Raw genomic sequence first — 16,674 nt, 5'->3', positions numbered from 1 at the left:
AATCCCGATTTTTGGGTCTTTTTCTTATACAGGCTCCTATTACCCCCCACCCGCTGTCCCGATTTTTCACACTTGCTCTCTGGTCACCCTAGCGGTAACAGCAACACAAGTGAGCATCAAAAGAAAACTTCCAAGCATCAAATGTATCCTTTTTCTGCAGAGGTCCCAAAAGCAAATGTTTAAATATGTTTAAATAAATGAAACTGAACATATTCAATGCAACTGAACCTGAAAATGATTCAAGGGCGGGGGGGAAAGGCCAGTTGGCTCCCTGCCTACTGTTGCTAGCAGCAACTCTGGTCTGACAGAAATTGGAGCAGGGCCCTGTTCAGTCCCGTCAACCCCAAACATGTAACATCAGGAGTCAGCCCCCCAAATAATGAGACCGTCGTAAATAATTCAAAGACTAAATTACAAGCAGGGTGTGACCGAGAGGAGATATTTGCCTTGTAAATTCTGAGCCCTTCAGGGGAAGTCCCCTGCTCACCCACCCCCAATGCCGGTATAATCACGTCTAGGGGAAAAAGATTCCCACGGGCTGCTGGGCAGGGCAGCCTCTTCTCCTCTCCTCCCCCAGCGGCTGGGGAGCTGCCATTGTATCTCCCCCATCCCCTTCCCTCCTCCTGCCCCCCCGGCTCTGCCCTCCCCAGCCAGTCTCTGCTTGCTCCATATTCTCCCTCCAGCCCCTCCCTCCAGCCCCCCTTTTCTTCCCTTTATCTGACACTCAGAGCTTCCCTCTAGTCCAGCTCTACTCCCCTGAGCCCCAGAATTCTCCCCCCACCACCTGATACCTGTGTGTTCCCCCAGCCTCCCCCCAGCGCCCCACATCCCCCTGGCCCCCTCCTGCCCCCTCACATCCCTGGTCACCCCCCAATGCCCTCTGGCTTTCACATCCCCTGCCCCTTTTCAACCCCCTTCGGAGGTAGTGTATTAAACTGCTCACTGTAGGAATGTGCCATTACCTGGCGGCTGGACTCAGACATTCATCCCCCTGCCTGGAGTCATGTAGTCAGCAGCGGCTCCAGGCACCACCGCTCCAATCACATGCCTGGGGCGCGCCCTGCGGGAGGTCCACTGGTCCCAGGGATTTGGTGGCAATTCAACAGCGGGTACGCCAAAGCCACAGGACTGGCGGACCTCCCACAGGCATGCCACCGAAGGCAGCCTGACTGCTGTGCTTGGGGTGGCAAAAGGGCTAGAGCTGCCCCTGTTTGTAGTAATTTTGTTGTCAGAAGGGGGTCGTGGTTTGAGACCTGCTGCGCTAGTCTAAAGCCCTGCCAAGATGCAGGGTTTGTTGTGTCAAAGACAGATGGCCGCCCAGCCCCCATTTTGAAAACCTCCACAAAGAAGCCTTCATGACCCCCTGAGGCCTCTGTTCTATTGTCCTACTGCTCTTATGGGGAGGCAGTTTCTCCTGGGATTGACTTGAGATCTGTGGTGCTGTGGTTTGAACCCATGGCCTCTTATCAGTGGTGCTGGGACCAGATGCAGGGCCTGGCTGTGCAGTGCCAGGCCCTGGATTGGGGCCTGGAGCTGATGTGGGTAGGTTGATTTTATACAAATGTCTTCAGTTCTCCCAGGGCCGCCCAGAGAATTCCGGGGGCCCGGGGTCTTCGGCGGCGGGGGGCCCCCGCTCAGGGGCGGCTCTAGACCCCAGCGCGCCAAGCAGGCGCGTGGGGTGGCCCTTTCCCTGGGGGGCGGCATTTGGCTCCGGTGGACCTGCCGCAGGCATGACTGCGGCGGGTCCCCTCTTCCCGCGGCTCCGGTTGAGATCCCGCAGGCATGCCTGCGGCAGGTCCGCTTGTCCCGGGCTCCGGTGGACCTGCCGCAGGCATGCCTGCGGGAGCTCAACCGGAGCCGCGGGAAGAGGGGAAACACTCCAGGGGCCCCGGAAAACATTCGTGGGGGCCCCTGTGGGACGCGGGGCCTGGGGCAAATTGCCCCTCTTGCCCCCCCCTCTGGGCGGCCCTGAGTTCTCCTCTAAGTCAGGTTTGTGGGGTTTTATCAGTGTGCTGCTGCCTTCAGTTGTCAACTTCGAGTCATTGACTAAAGTGCTCTTAAAAATCACTCAATCCTCAGTCACATTTGTTGGATTTAAATTCTTCTTTTGAGCTCATTTGGCTCAATTCACTTCCAGTTTTATGAAACTGCCCTTTTAAAAGCACAAAATATACATGGGTGAGGCATAGCTCAGTGGTTTGTGCATTGGCCTTCTATACCCAGGATTGTGAGCTCAATCCCTGAGGGGGCCATTTAGGGAACTGGGGTAAAATTCTGTCTGGGGATTGGCCCTGCTTTGAGCAGGGGGTTGGACTAGATACCTCCTGAGGCCCCTTCCAACCCTGATGTTCTATGTTACTGGCCTGGCCTCTGTTTGGTGTTTGCATATAATAATGTGCTCAAGTCACAAGGACTTTTACTCAAACTACCTGTGATGTTCAGTTCTGTGATCGAGTCTTTCTCAGGGCTTGGCTACACTTACAAGTTGCAGCGCTGGGAGTTACAGCGCTGGTCATGCAGCTGTGGAAGGGCCAGCGCTGGAGTGTGGCCACACTGACAGCTACCAGCGCTGCAGTGTGGCCACACTTGCAGCACTTTCCAGCGCTGTATTGAGAGGTGCATTGTGGGCAGCTATCCCACAGAGCACCTCGTCCCGTTTTGGCGCCGTTTTGGCGCTGAGTATTGTGGGAAGGGGAAGGAAGTGTGCGGGTCATTCCGCTTCCTGTTTGCCAGCGCCCCGTGGTGCATCGCTTCACATCCCAGCATTCACTCTTTCCAGCAGCGTTTGGCGCCATTGTGAGTGTCTTTCTGTTACTCTCTGTGTGAATCGCGATTTCTGTGGCAAATGGAGCCCGATCTGCTGAGGACTCTGCTGATGAGTGTCACCAGCACAACACGTTTGGCAGTCCAGCTATTCCTTCAGCTCCAAAGTGACAGTGAGGATTCCGACGATGATATCAATATGGATTTGCCTGCCGCGTGTGACACTAAAGTGCTTGCGGCATTTACGGAAATGCTCAGCACCGTTGAACGCCGCTTTTGGGCTCGGGAAACAAGCACTGAGTGGTGGGATCACATCGTCATGGAAGTCTGGGATGACGAGCAGTGGCTGCAGAACTTTCGTATGAGAAAAGCCACTTTCATGGGACTGTGTGCTGAGCTCGCCCCCACTCTGCGGCGCAAGGACACAAGATTGAGAGCTGCCCTGACGGTGGAAAAGCGAGTGGCTATTGCAATCTGGAAGCTGGCAACTCCAGACAGCTACCGGTCGGTCGGGAACCAGTTTGGTGTGGGAAAGTCGACCGTGGGAATCGTTTTGATGCAAGTTTGCAAGGCAATTAATCGCATCCTGCTAAGAAAGACCGTGACTCTGGGGAGCGTGCAGGACATTGTGGATGGCTTTGCACACATGGGTTTCCCTAACTGTGGAGGGGCAATAGATGGGACGCATATTCCTATTCTGGCCCCCCCCCACCTGGCATCAGAGTACGTTAATCGGAAGGGGTATTTCTCTATGGTTCTCCAGGCGCTTGTGGATCACCGCGGGCGTTTCATTGACATTTACACAGGCTGGCCTGGAAAGGTGCATGATGCACGCATCTTTCGGAACAGTGGCCTGTTCAGGAAGATGCAGGCAGGGACTTTTTTCCCAGACAGGAAGATCACAGTAGGGGATGTCGAAATGCCCACTGTGATCCTTGGAGACCCCGCGTACCCGTTACTGCCTTGGCTCATGAAACCCTATACAGGGAAGCTTGACAGGAGCAAGGACCGGTTCAACTACAGGCTGAGCCGGTGCAGAATGACTGTGGAGTGTGCTTTTGGGCGTTTAAAAGCCCGCTGGCGTTGCTTGTATGGGAAGCTAGACTTGGGGGAAAGCAGCATCCCCGCGGTTATATGCGCTTGCTGTACCCTCCATAATATTTGTGAAGGGAAGGGTGAAACATTCAGTGAGGCATGGACCACCGAGGTTCAAGTCCTGGAGGCTGAATATGCACAGCCAGAGAGCAGGGCTAATAGAGAGGCCCAGCACAGGGCTACAAGGATTAGGGATGCCTTGAGGGAAGAATTTGAGGCTGAAAGCCAACAATAATGTTTGCTGCCTTGCATGGGAGTGAATTGCACTGCTTACACTGTTATTCTATTATCCATAATAATAATATGATTTGTAGTGCCTCTTTCTTTACTGGGCTAAGGTATCTTTCACTATCTGCTATAATAAAGACTGTTTTCAAAGCCAAGAATTGTTTTATTGAAAAGAAAAAAACTTCCTTGACAGACAGACAGACACACAACATTTCATGAACACAAGAGGGCAGGGGTGTGGGTTGGTGAACTGTACAGTCACAAGTTTGCATATGCCCTGTCTGGATTGCTGTTTAATGAATCCTGCACTTCAGGGTTCATATACTGCATGGTGATGGGGGTTGAATGCAGAGGGTAAGGGTGGTGGTAGGTATCAGGGCTGGTTGGGGAACATACAGGTGTTGGAGGCAGCTGGTGGTGGTAAGAACCTGGATGCTGGGGAAAGGTGGTTTGAGCTGACATTGGGGCACAAGGCACAAAGGACGGGGCGGTGGGGGAGTAGCACGGTAGTGCTCTGCTTGCATGGCAACGAGTGACTCTATAGACTCCGCTTGGCGCTCCAGGATGCTTAGCAGCCGCTCCGTGGTTTTCCTCTTGGCCACTGCATTTCTCTTGCGTGTCCTGCTTTCTTTCTCTCGCCAATCCTTCAAGTCCTTACTCTCTCGAGCAGACTGATTAAGAACAGTTTTCAGCATGTCTTCTTTGCTCTTTCGGGGATTTTTTCTCAAATTTTGAAGCCTCTGTGATGTTGAACATCTGGGCAGTCCAGTAGTCAAGGTCACTGTAGAAACAGAAATGACAACATTTAACACGGGCAGCATTGTATCCACTATCTCCAGACATGAATTGTTACACTGAGGGAGTGAGTTCTTATTTAAGCATTCTTTTACCCACACGCATAACACTACAGAAGCCACGACATGGTAAGTGAGCAGTGCTTATATGGGGAGAAGTGGGGCTTGGGTGATAGAGGGGAGCTGGTTGCTTCGGGTAATCTGGAGTGCTAGAGGGTTTGAGTGAAATGAAGATGCAGATGCAGGGGTGATCTTATCTCCCTATCTCTTCACTAAAGAGTCTCCCAACATTTTTCACAGGACTTAATCCTGGAAGATGTTTCCCTACTGCGAGTCACTAGGGAACAGCGGGGGGCTCTTTTAGAGCAATGTGGATTCCGCCCGGGACCCTATGCGGCTTGCCTGTGTTCAGAAATGGTCCCCCCACCACTGGCAGAAGAGTGGCGCGGACGCGTCACCGTCACTGGGACAAGGGACACAGTGGCTCTGCCTATAAACCTGCGCAGGCATATTGCCCACGCTCTGGATGAAGCTTTTGCTGAGATAACTGAGGCAGATTACCGCGACGTGATAGACCACATCAACGGGCTATTCCACATCTAGAGGCTGGCATGCATGCATCCATAACCCCCCCTCCTCTCCAGAAACATTTCACCCAGAAAATAAAAGCCGCTTACCGGTAACACGCTCCTCTGCTTGTCCTTCTGCAACTGCTGGCTGCTGCGATTGGGTGCTTTCCTCCTGGCTTGAGAAGAGCTCCTGGCTGCATGCCTCCAGGGAATCTGCGGTTTCTTCCCCCATGCCAGGAGCTTCACTCGCGGTTTCCTCCCCCCCCCACGCCTCCGCCTCCGCCGCCTCCTCCGCCTCCTCCTCCTGTCCCCCAGCCTGCTCAGAAGTGTCCATCGTTATCCTGGGATTGGCAGTGGGGTCACCCCCAAGTATCTCATCCATCTCCCTGTAAAAACGGCAGGTCGTGGGAGCAGCTCCGGATCGTCGATTCCCCTCTCGGGCTTTGTAATAGGCACTCCGCAGCTCTTTAATTTTCACCCTGCATTGTACTGCGTCCCGATCATGGCCCCGATCCAGCATGGCCCTTGATATCTGCTCAAAGATATCGTAATTCCTACGGCCGGAGCGCAGCTGTGCCTGAACAGATGCCTCACCCCAAACACTGATGAGGTCCTGCAATTCACCAGTGCTCCATGCTGGGGCTCGTTTGCCGCGTGGAGGCATGGTCACCTGTAACTGATTAAAACTGATTGCACTCCACACCTGGCTGCAGCAAACAGGAAGGAGATTTTTAAATTTCCCGGGGCATTTACAGGGCGGGTCACCTGAGGCAAGAGCAGTAGAGTGCAAACTGATGTGCAGAGTGGCTGAACAGGAATTCTGGGATACCTCCTTATTCCCTGGAGGACAGGTAAAGCGCTGGTGAGTGTCCACACCTGCTGGGCAGCGCTGGATCACCAGCGCTGCACTCCTTATACCCCTGCCGGGATGGGTTTTCAGCCAGCGCTGCAACCAGGGAGTTGCAGCGCTGGTTGTGCTCTGCAAGTGTGGACGGGGTGTTGTTGCAGCGCTGGAAAGCCTCCACCAGCGCTGCAACTTGTAAGTGTAGCCAAGCCCTCAGCAAGGACGAGGTCGCGTAGAGCATTTGTGTGGGACGCAGCAACGTCTGAGTCAGGCCATTGTTCTGTGTGATAGTTAGAAACCCCCCAGGGGCTCGAACACCAGCAGCCTCCAGCACGTGTCACACCCGCATCACGCAGCTCCGAGAGCCGCGCACCCTGTTCCCGGAGCCCCCCTGGGACCCTCCCTGCCGCTCCGTTTGATCCGCCTCGGCTGCGGCAGGGAGGGGCTGGCAAGTGAGGGCAGCGCGGGAGGGGGGCGGCTTCAGCAGCTGTTACTGCGCATCCCCCGCCCCCCCAGTAGCCGATCCGGGGGGGGGGGGGAGCAGGTTACACACACACACCGGTGGCCCGGGATATATACACACACACACACACACACCGGTGGCCCGGGATACACACACACACACACACACACACACCCACCGGAGGCACGGGACACACACACACACACACACCCCGGAGGCACGGGACACACACACACACACCGGAGGCACGGGACACACACACACACACACACACACACCGGAGGCACGGGAGACACACACACACACACACACACACACACACACACACACACACACCCCGGAGGCACGGGACACACACACACACACACACACACACACACACCGGAGGCACGGGACACACACACACACCCCGGAGGCACGGGATACACACACACACACACCCCGGAGGCACGGGACACACACACACACACACACACACACCGGAGGCACGGGACACACACACACACACACACACGAGATCGGGGCTGGAAGAAGCTGTAGCCGCTACTGACTCTGGGCTCTGCCTGTCGCTGGGGGCGGCTCTCTTGGCTCTCAGCAATTCCGGGGCTGGACTTCCCGGGTCACACGCTGCCGCCGCCGCCGCCTCCATTGTGAGCCCAGCCCGGGCCGAGCCTGCAGGTGAGGGGGGCCCCGGGGAGGGAAGTGACTCTGCCCCCACGGCCCCTCCCCGCGCCAGCTCCGCTCCGGGGGGGCTGCGAGTCCCAGAGCTGCCGCTCCCCCCCGCCCCCCCAGGGCCTGCAGGAGCCGAGCCAGCCCCGGGGGAGCGACCGCCCCGGGCCGGGCCGGGCCGGGCCGGGCCAGGGCCCGAGTCTCCCAGCCCGAGGGGGCAGGAGGGAGCCGGGGGCAGAGACCAGCAGGAGCAGTGGCGGGAGGGAGGTTCCTGGCTTCCGGCTCCCAGCCCCATTCCCTGCAGCCCTCCGGGGCAGTGTCTGCCCTGGGGAGAAGGGGAGAGAAAAAGCCAGTTCCTGCCTCTGCGGTTGCCCTGGGGACAGGGTCGGGGGAGCCCCCAGAGCGGCGGCTTTGATTCTGCTGTTTGGCTGCACAATAATATTCTTTTCAGTTGCTTACAAAGTGCTGAAAGTCACTGGATGGACCTTGGCTCTGAGCCCGTCTGGCAGCAGTGCCCATGTTCATCTTCCGGGTAGAAAGCCTCTGTCCAGAGCGAATTTGTTTTGGAAGCAGATTAAAAAGCACCACTTAGCCTTATTTTCAGCAAGGGGGAAATGACCCTTTTACCATAAGTTTTAAAAGTGTTATCAACCTTTGAACTAATTCGGTAGCAGAAGGATTTAGGCTGGTAACTTTTCATTTGATGCAGAGAGAATTCCTAGTCAGACAGGCTCCTCTCTCAGCTCTGGTTAAAAACGACCTGTGATGTGTGTTTTCTCAGGGTTGAATAACTGTCTGTTCTGCACACATACTGATTTCTTCTTCCATTTGGTAAGTTTTGTTTATTAACTTAGGATCTTATTTTGCCAACATTTCCACACATTTCCTCTGTTACTAGCCAGATCTACAGATGTCTCACAGATTTATTCCTAGTGGCAGGGGCAGAGTCTGTGCTATAATCACATGACAAAGGCCTGGAACTTTAATTACAGGACCCTAAAAGTACATTTCCAAATCCATATTCAGGCAGTGGAATAAGTGGTAATTGGGACAAAATACAACATGGTTTTACAAAAGGTAGATCGTGCCAAACCAACCTGATCTCCTTCTTTGAGAAGGTAACAGATTCTTTAGACAAAGGAAACATAGTGGATCTAATTTACTTCGATTTCAGTAAGGCATTTGATATAAGGTGCCACAAGTACTCCTGTTCTTTTTGCACTTGATATGGTTCCACATGGGGAATTATTAGTTAAATTGGAAAAGATGGGGATTAATATGAAAATTGAAAGGTGGATAAGGAGCTGGTTAAAGGGGAGGCTACAGCAGGTCGTACCAAAAGGTGAACTGTCAGGCTGGAAGAAGGTTACTAGTGGAGTTCCTCAGGGATCAGTTTTGGGGCCAATCTTATTTAATCTTTTTATTACTGACCTTGGCACAAAAAGTGGGAATGTGCTAATAAAGTTTGCGGATGACACAAAGCTGGGAGGTATTGCTAACACAGAGAAGGACCGGGATATCATACAGGAAGATCTGAATGACCTTGTAAACTGGAGTAATAGTAATAGGATGAAATTTAATAGTGAAAAGTGCAAGGTAATTCATTTAGGGATTAATAACAAGAATTTTAGTTATAAATTGGGGACACATCAATTGGAAGTAACAGGAGGAGAAGGACCTTGGAGTATGGGTTGATCACAGGATGACTATGAGCCGCCAATGCGATATGGCAGTTAAAAAAGCTAATGCGGTTTTAGGATGCATCAGGCGAGGTATTTCCAGTAGAGATAAGGAGGTGTTAGTACCGTTATATAAGGCACTGGTGAGACCTCATCTGGAATACTGTGTGCAGTTCTGGTCTCCCATATTTAAGAAGGATGAATTCAAACTGGAACAGGTACAGAGAAGGGCTACTAGGATGATCCGAGGAATGGAAAACCTGTCTTATGAAAGGAGATTCAATGAGTTTGGCTTGTTTAGCCTAACCAAAAGAAGGCTGAGGGGGGATATGATTGCTCTTTATAAATATATCAGAGGGATAAATATTAGGGAGGGAGAGGAATTATTTAAGCTTAGTACCAATGTGGACACAAGAACAAATGCTTATAAACTGGACACCAGGAAGTTTAGACTTGAAATTAGACAAAGATTTCTAACTATTAGAGGAGTGAAATTCTGGAACAGCCTTCCAAGGGGAGTAGTGGGGGCAAAAGACATATCTGGCTTTAAGACTAAGCTTGATAAGTTTATGGTGGGGATGGTATGATGGGATAGCCTAATTTTGGCAATTAATTTGGCAATTGATCTTTGAATCATAGAATTCAAGATCAGAAGGGACCATTATGATCATCTAGTCTGACCTCCTGCAAGATGCAGGCCACATAAGCCGATCTACCCACTCCTTTAGCAAGCGACCCCTGCCCCATGCTTCGGAGGAAGGCGAAAAACCTCCAGGGCCACTGCCAATCTGCCCTGGAGGAAAATTCCTTCTCGACCCCAAATATGGCGGTCAGCTGAACCCCGAGCATGCGGGCAAGACTCTCCAGCCATACCCTCTGGAAAAAGGTTAAGAATATCATATCATTGACCCATTGTACTATTTACCAGTGCGGCACTTAATTGACCTATTGACTAAGCCCGTTATCCTATTATACCATCTCCTCCATAAACTTATCTAGCTTAATCTTAAAGTCATGGAGGTCCTTCGCCCCCACTGTTTCCCTCGGTAGGCTATTCCAGTATTGCACTCCCCTGATGGTTAGAAACCTTCGTCTAATTTCAAGCCTAAATTTCCTGACTGACAATTTATATCCGTTTGTCCTCGTGTCCACATTAGCACTGAGCTGAAATAATTCCTCTCCCTCCCTGGTATTTATCCCTCTGATATATTTAAAGAGTGCAATCATATCTCCTCTTATCCTTCTTTTGGTTAAGGAAAACAAACCGAGCTCCTCAAGTCTCCTTTCATACGACAGGCTTTCCATTCCTCGGATCATTCTAGTGGCCCTTCTTTGTACCCGTTCCAGTTTGAATTCATCCTTCTTAAACATGGGAGACCAAAACTGCACACAATACTCCAAATGAGGTCTCACCAACGCCTTATATAACGGGACTAGCACTTCCTTATCCCTACTAGAAATACCTCGCCTAATGCATCCCAAGACCGCATTAGCTTTTTTAACGGCCACATCACATTGCCTACTCATAGTCATCCTACGATCAACCAGGACTCCTAGGTCCTTCTCCTCCTCCGTTACTTCCAACTGGTGCGTCCCTAGCTTATAACTAAAATTCTTGTTAGTCATCCCTAAATGCATAACCTTACACTTCTCACTATTGAATTTCATCCTGTTACTAATACTCCAGTTTACAAGGTCATCCAAATCTCCCTGGAGGATATCCCGATCCTTTTCCGAATTGGCAATACCTCCCAACTTGGTGTCATCCGCAAACTTTATCAGCCCACTCCTACTCTTGGTTCCCAGATCAGCAATAAATAGATTGAATAAAATTGGACCCAAAACCGAACCTTGAGGAACTCCACTGGTAACCCCCCTCCAACCTGACAGTTCCCCCTTCAGTACTACCCTCTGCAGTCTCCCCTTTAACCAGCTCCTTATCCACCTCTGGATTTTCATTTCGATCCCCATCTTTTCCAATTTAACCAATAATTCCTCATGCGGTACCGTATCAAACGCCTTACTGAAATCAAGATATATTAGATCCACCGCATTTCCCTTGTCTAAAAAATCTGTTACTTTCTCAAAGAAGGAGATCAGATTGGTTTGGCACGATCTACCTTTCGTAAATCCATGCTGTAATCTATCCCAGTTGCCATCGGCCTCATGCTCCGTAACCACTCTCTCTTTTAAAAATTTTTCCATCACTTTGCATACTACAGATGTTAAACTAACAGGCCTGTAGTTACCCGGGTCACTTTTTTGAATATAGGAACTACATTAGCTAATCTCCAGTCAAACGGTACAATCCCCGAATTTAGAGATTTATTAAAAATCATCGCTAACGGGCTAGCAATATCACTCGCCAATTCCCTTAATATTCTAGGATGAAGATTATCCGGGCCCCCCGATTTACTTCCGTTAAGCTGTTCAAGTTTGGCTTCCACCTCAGATACCGTAATGTCTACCCCATATCTTCATTCCCATCGGTCCCTCTATCACTATTCCTTAGCCCTTCATTAGCCTCATTAAAGACCGAGGCAAAATATTCGTTCAGATATTGTGCCATTCCAAGATTATCCCTAATCTCCACTCCGTTTAAAGTTTTAAGCGGTCCCACTTCTTCTTTCTTGGTTTTCTTCCTATTTATATGGCTAAAAAACCTTTTGCTATTGGTTTTAATCCCCTTCGCTAGGTCCATCTCCACCCGTCGCTTTGCCTTTCTCACTGCATCCCTACACCCTCTGACCTCAATAAGGTAGGTTTCTTTGCTGATCCCTCCCATTTTCCACTCCTGGTACGCTTTCTGTTTTTTCTTAATGACCCCTCTAAGACGCTTGCTCATCCAGCTCGGTCTAAAACTGCTACCTACGAGCCATTTTCCCTTTCTCGGGATACATGCCTCTGACAACTCCTGCAACTTCAACCTGAAGTAACCCCAGGCATCATCTGCCTTTAGATCCCTAAATATGTTAGTCCAGTCCACTTCCCTAACTAGTCGCCTTAATTTAGTAAAGTTAACCCTTTTGAAATCGTAAACCCTAGTCTCGGATGCAATATTGATTATCCTCTCATTAATTTTGAAACGAATTAGCTCATGATCACTCGAGCCAAGGTTGTCCCCTACAACTATTTCCTCAACAAGGTCCTCGTTACTCACCAAAATCAGATCTAAAATGGCATCCCCCCTCGTCGGTTCAGCAACCACTTGATGGAGGAATTCATCAGCTATCACGTCTAGGAAAAGCTGAGCCCTATTATTATTACTAGCATTTGTTTCCCAATCTATATCCGGGAAGTTAAAGTCTCCCATGATCAAGCAGTTCCTATTAGTATTTACCTCCTTAAAAACATTAAAGAGCTCTCTATCCGTCTCCAAGCTAGATCCTGGCGGTCTATAGCACACCCCAATCACTATCCCGGGTGAGGCTCTGGTAGTTTTCTTCCCCATTGTGACCATTGCCCACACAGACTCCGTATTATCCATTGCATTGCTAGTTATTTCATTACATTTCACCTCATTATTGATATACAATGCTACTCCCCCACCTTTACCTTTGCATCGGTCTTTCCTAAACAGCACATACCCTTCCATACCTGTACTCCAGTCATGGCTATCGTTCCACCATGTTTCGGTTATTCCTACGATATCCGGTTTCAATTCTCGGACCAGGAGCTCCAGTTCCTCCATTTTATTACCTAAGTTTCTCGCATTGGTGAACAAACATCCTAACTTTTGCTGTTGGGCTCCTCTCACTCTTTTCCCCCAACTCGGTAGGGACACAGTACTACCAGTATGACCTGTCGATCTAGTATCCGTCCCCCCCCTCTTCCTTACACCTAACCGTCCCCCTCTGGCTATATCTGTTGTTATCTTGTTGTTCTCACTCCCAATGTATAAATTTGGCGTGGAGAGCACCAGGACCTCTCCCAACCGTCTCCCCCCAGTGTCTAGTTTAAAGCTCTTTTAATCAGATGAGCCAGCCTCCCTCCTAGAATTCGACTTCCTTCCCTACTTAGGTGGAGCCCATCCCGTGAGAACAGTTGTCTGTCCCCAAAAGCCTCCCAGTGCCCATACATCCCAAAGCCCTCCTTGTAACACCACTCCCTCAGCCAACTATTAATTGTCAGGATTCTCTCACCCCTTTGGCGCCCTTCCCTAGGGACAGGTAGGATCCCACTGAAGATCACCTGAGCCTCAATTTCCTTAAGCGTCTTACCCAACCTGGCATAGTCTCCCTTGATCCTGTCTAGCGAGAATCTAGCAGTGTCATTCGTTCCCACATGAAGGATGACCAAAGGGTTCTTACCTGCTCCTCTTAGGATCCTTTTCAACCTCAGGTCCACATCCCGTATTTTAGCGCCCGGTAGACAGCACACCCTTCTGTTCTCCGGATCGGCCCTGGTCACAGGCCTGTCCAACCTTCTCAGTATGGAATCCCCAATCACGTAGACCTGCCTTTGCCTGGGGACAATGCGGTCCTCTAACCTATCCCCCGTTCCCCCTGGTTGCAAGCTCCTTCCATTCCTATCATCCCTTGTGGTTCCCCTTAAGCCATCCTGTATCCTCCCTGGGCCCAAACTTGGTGTTGCCTCCATAGACTCCTCCCCTCTATCTATGGGACTGGCCGCTCGTCTCTTTTTCCTTGGCCTCCCACCATCAGCTACCATCTGCTTTACCCCTTCCTCATTCTTCAAACCTGTTCCTTAGCTCTATTTCCCCCTCACTGGCTCTCCTTTTCCTTGACCTGCTTCTCACAGTCACATGCTTCCACCGCCCATCCTCCTCGTCTGGTGGTCCCCCCTCACTGGCCTTAGCCCCTGCTCCCACCTGTACCCCTGGGCGTTCCCCTTCGGTTACTGCCTGCCATTGCTCCATCAGCTGCTCGAACCCCCTTCTATTCTCTATCAGGGTTTCTACCTGCAGCTCTAGGCCCTGGATCTTTTCCTCCAGCAGCTCTATTAGGCGACACTTCATGCATACATAGTACTGTTCTGGGTCCCCCGCTAGGACCAGGTACATACCGCAGCTGCTGCATGCTCTCATCCTCGGTGTGTCCTCTGCTGCTTGGCTCATGGCTGCTGCTGTCTTGGCCTCGCTCGGCATTCGTACCTGCGGAGCACAGGGGACACGGCGCCTCCCCCTTCCACCTCCCCCTGCAAACTCCCACTCAAACTCCCCTGTTAGCAGCCCTGTTTGCTGGCTCCTGTGCCGCTGCTCGCTTACTTATCATCAGGTAAGTATGCCCAGTGGTCTGTGATGGGATGTTAGATGGGGTGGGATCTGAGTTACTACAGAGAATTCTTTCCTGGGTGCTGACTGGTGAGTCTTGCTTACGTGCTCAGGGTTTAACTGATCGCCATACTTGGGGTTGGGAAGGAATTTTCCTCCGGGGCAGATGGGCAGAGGCCCTGGAGGTTTTTCACCTTCCTCTGCAGCATGGGGCACGGGCCATTTGCTGGAGGATTCTCTGCAGCTTGAGATCTTCAAACCACGATTTGAGGACTTCAGTAACTCAGACATAGGTTAGAGGTTTGTTACAGGAGTGGGTGGGTGAGATTCTGTGGCCTGCATTGTGCAGGAGGTCAAACTAGATGATCATAATGGTCCCTTCTGACCTTAAAGTCTATGAGTCAATCAATAGCTCTGGACACTCAGAACCGAACCCTGGGGTTGCAGGCTCAGCGTTTTTGAAACTCAGGCCACTTATTGAGATAACTGATTGTTGGGCCCTAATTTCATGTTGCTCATTTGTTTGCTTGACCCCAAGTAGGAGTTCCCATTTCCAGACCTGAAGTGATCTCCTGGCTGGAGTGAAGGGAGGCGCTGTTGGGCCCCAATCTCCAGGGAGAGGAGGAAAGTGAGATACTGAGAGACGCCCGCAGAGGTCAGGAATTGGCAAAAGTGGCTCAGAAACTGTGTTTTACCCCCTCATGGCAAATGCCAGTTCTGAGTTTTCACCAATCCTGTATGCCCATGTACAAACAAACTCTCTCCTAACTATTCAGATGGGAATGTGGTGGCAGAATTGGTTCCCTCCTTTCTCTCTCTGGGGAAGGATTTGGGGGCAGTTGTTTGGTGTGTTTCCCCTTTCCCATTCCCCTTTTGGTTTGTCCCTGTTTTTCTGCAGCACATGGCGTGACTCTGAACTGGATTATCTCTGTGTCGGTGAGTGAGACCGAGGAGGAGAATCCTTAGCTGGGAATCTGGAGCAGGGGGACCCACACAGGACAGTTTAGGGAGATCCTAGGAGACTCAGCCCAGGCCATATGGGCACCCGGTGAATCAGCTCACCAGAGCACAGGGGTTGGAAAAATCAAAGAAACTGCCCAGCAGAGAATCCCCACAGGAGACAGACCCAGTATGTTTGGTGACTGTGGGAACAGCTTCCCTGGGAGTTCAGCCCATATTACTCAGCAGACAATCCACATGGGAGAAAAACGCTATAGATGTGCTGAATGTGGGAAAAGCTTCTCTCAGAGTACGACACTCATTAACCATCAGAGACTCCACACAGGAGAAAAGCCCTATATGTGCCCCATGTGTGGGCTCAGCTTTGTTCAGCTCTCACAAGTTGTTAGACACCAGAGAATCCACACGGGAGAAAAGCCCTATACGTGCGTGACCTGTGGGAAAAGCTTCAGTGATAAATCACATTTCAATCAACACCAGAAGATCCACACAGGAGAAAAACCCTATACATGTCTGACCTGTGGGAAAAGCTTCCGATACAGTTCAGCTCTTACCACACATCAGAGAAAACACACTGGAGAGAAACCTTATAAATGTCCTGAGTGCCAAAAAACATTCAGTGACAGTTCAATCTTTAGCAGGCATCGGCGGGTACACACAGGAGAGAAGCCCTTCAAATGCTGTGATTGTGGGAAAAGCTTTGGGGAGAGTTCAGACCTTCTTGTACACCAGAGAGTACACACGGGAGAGAAACCCTATAAATGTCTGGAGTGTGGGACAAGTTTCAGAGTACCGTCAGCACTTATTGTGCACCAGAGAGTGCACACGGGAGAGAGGCCCTATAAGTGCCTAACCTGTGGGAAAACATATCGGTGTAGCTCACACCTTACTAAACATCAGAGAATCCACACAGGCAAGAAATCCTTGAAGTGCCCTGACTAGGGAAGGGCCAAGTGAATAACGTCTTTGCCAATTCCCGTGAACCTCAGAGCACCAGGCCAGGTTGGAGTGGCCGTGTGACATTAGTGACATGAACTGGGACCATATAGATCATTGTTGCACCCAAGATCCTTTAGTGGCACCAAATCTTCTCTAAAGGGGGTCAGATAAGGTGTCTAAAACAAGGTTATGATTGGCTGGTTATGATTATGCTCTCTGAGTGCATGTACCATTTTTGTATTTAAAGTTATAAGTATTTGCTCTAGACTGTCTGTATTTCAAACTTGTGCTAGGCTTCTGGGTGATACCCCAGACAAGTTGGTGTTAGCTCTGCCTAGCCTGCTTGATGGCCCATTAAGGACCATCAGCTACACAATCGACCCATTGAGAGAAGGCAGATACACCTTGTGACTCAGCAAGGCAGGCAGGGACAGGCCT

This window comes from Mauremys mutica, chromosome 10 (genome assembly GCF_020497125.1).
Source record: "Mauremys mutica isolate MM-2020 ecotype Southern chromosome 10, ASM2049712v1, whole genome shotgun sequence".
Taxonomy (NCBI): domain Eukaryota; kingdom Metazoa; phylum Chordata; order Testudines; family Geoemydidae; genus Mauremys; species Mauremys mutica.
This window is presented reverse-complemented; position numbering follows the sequence as displayed.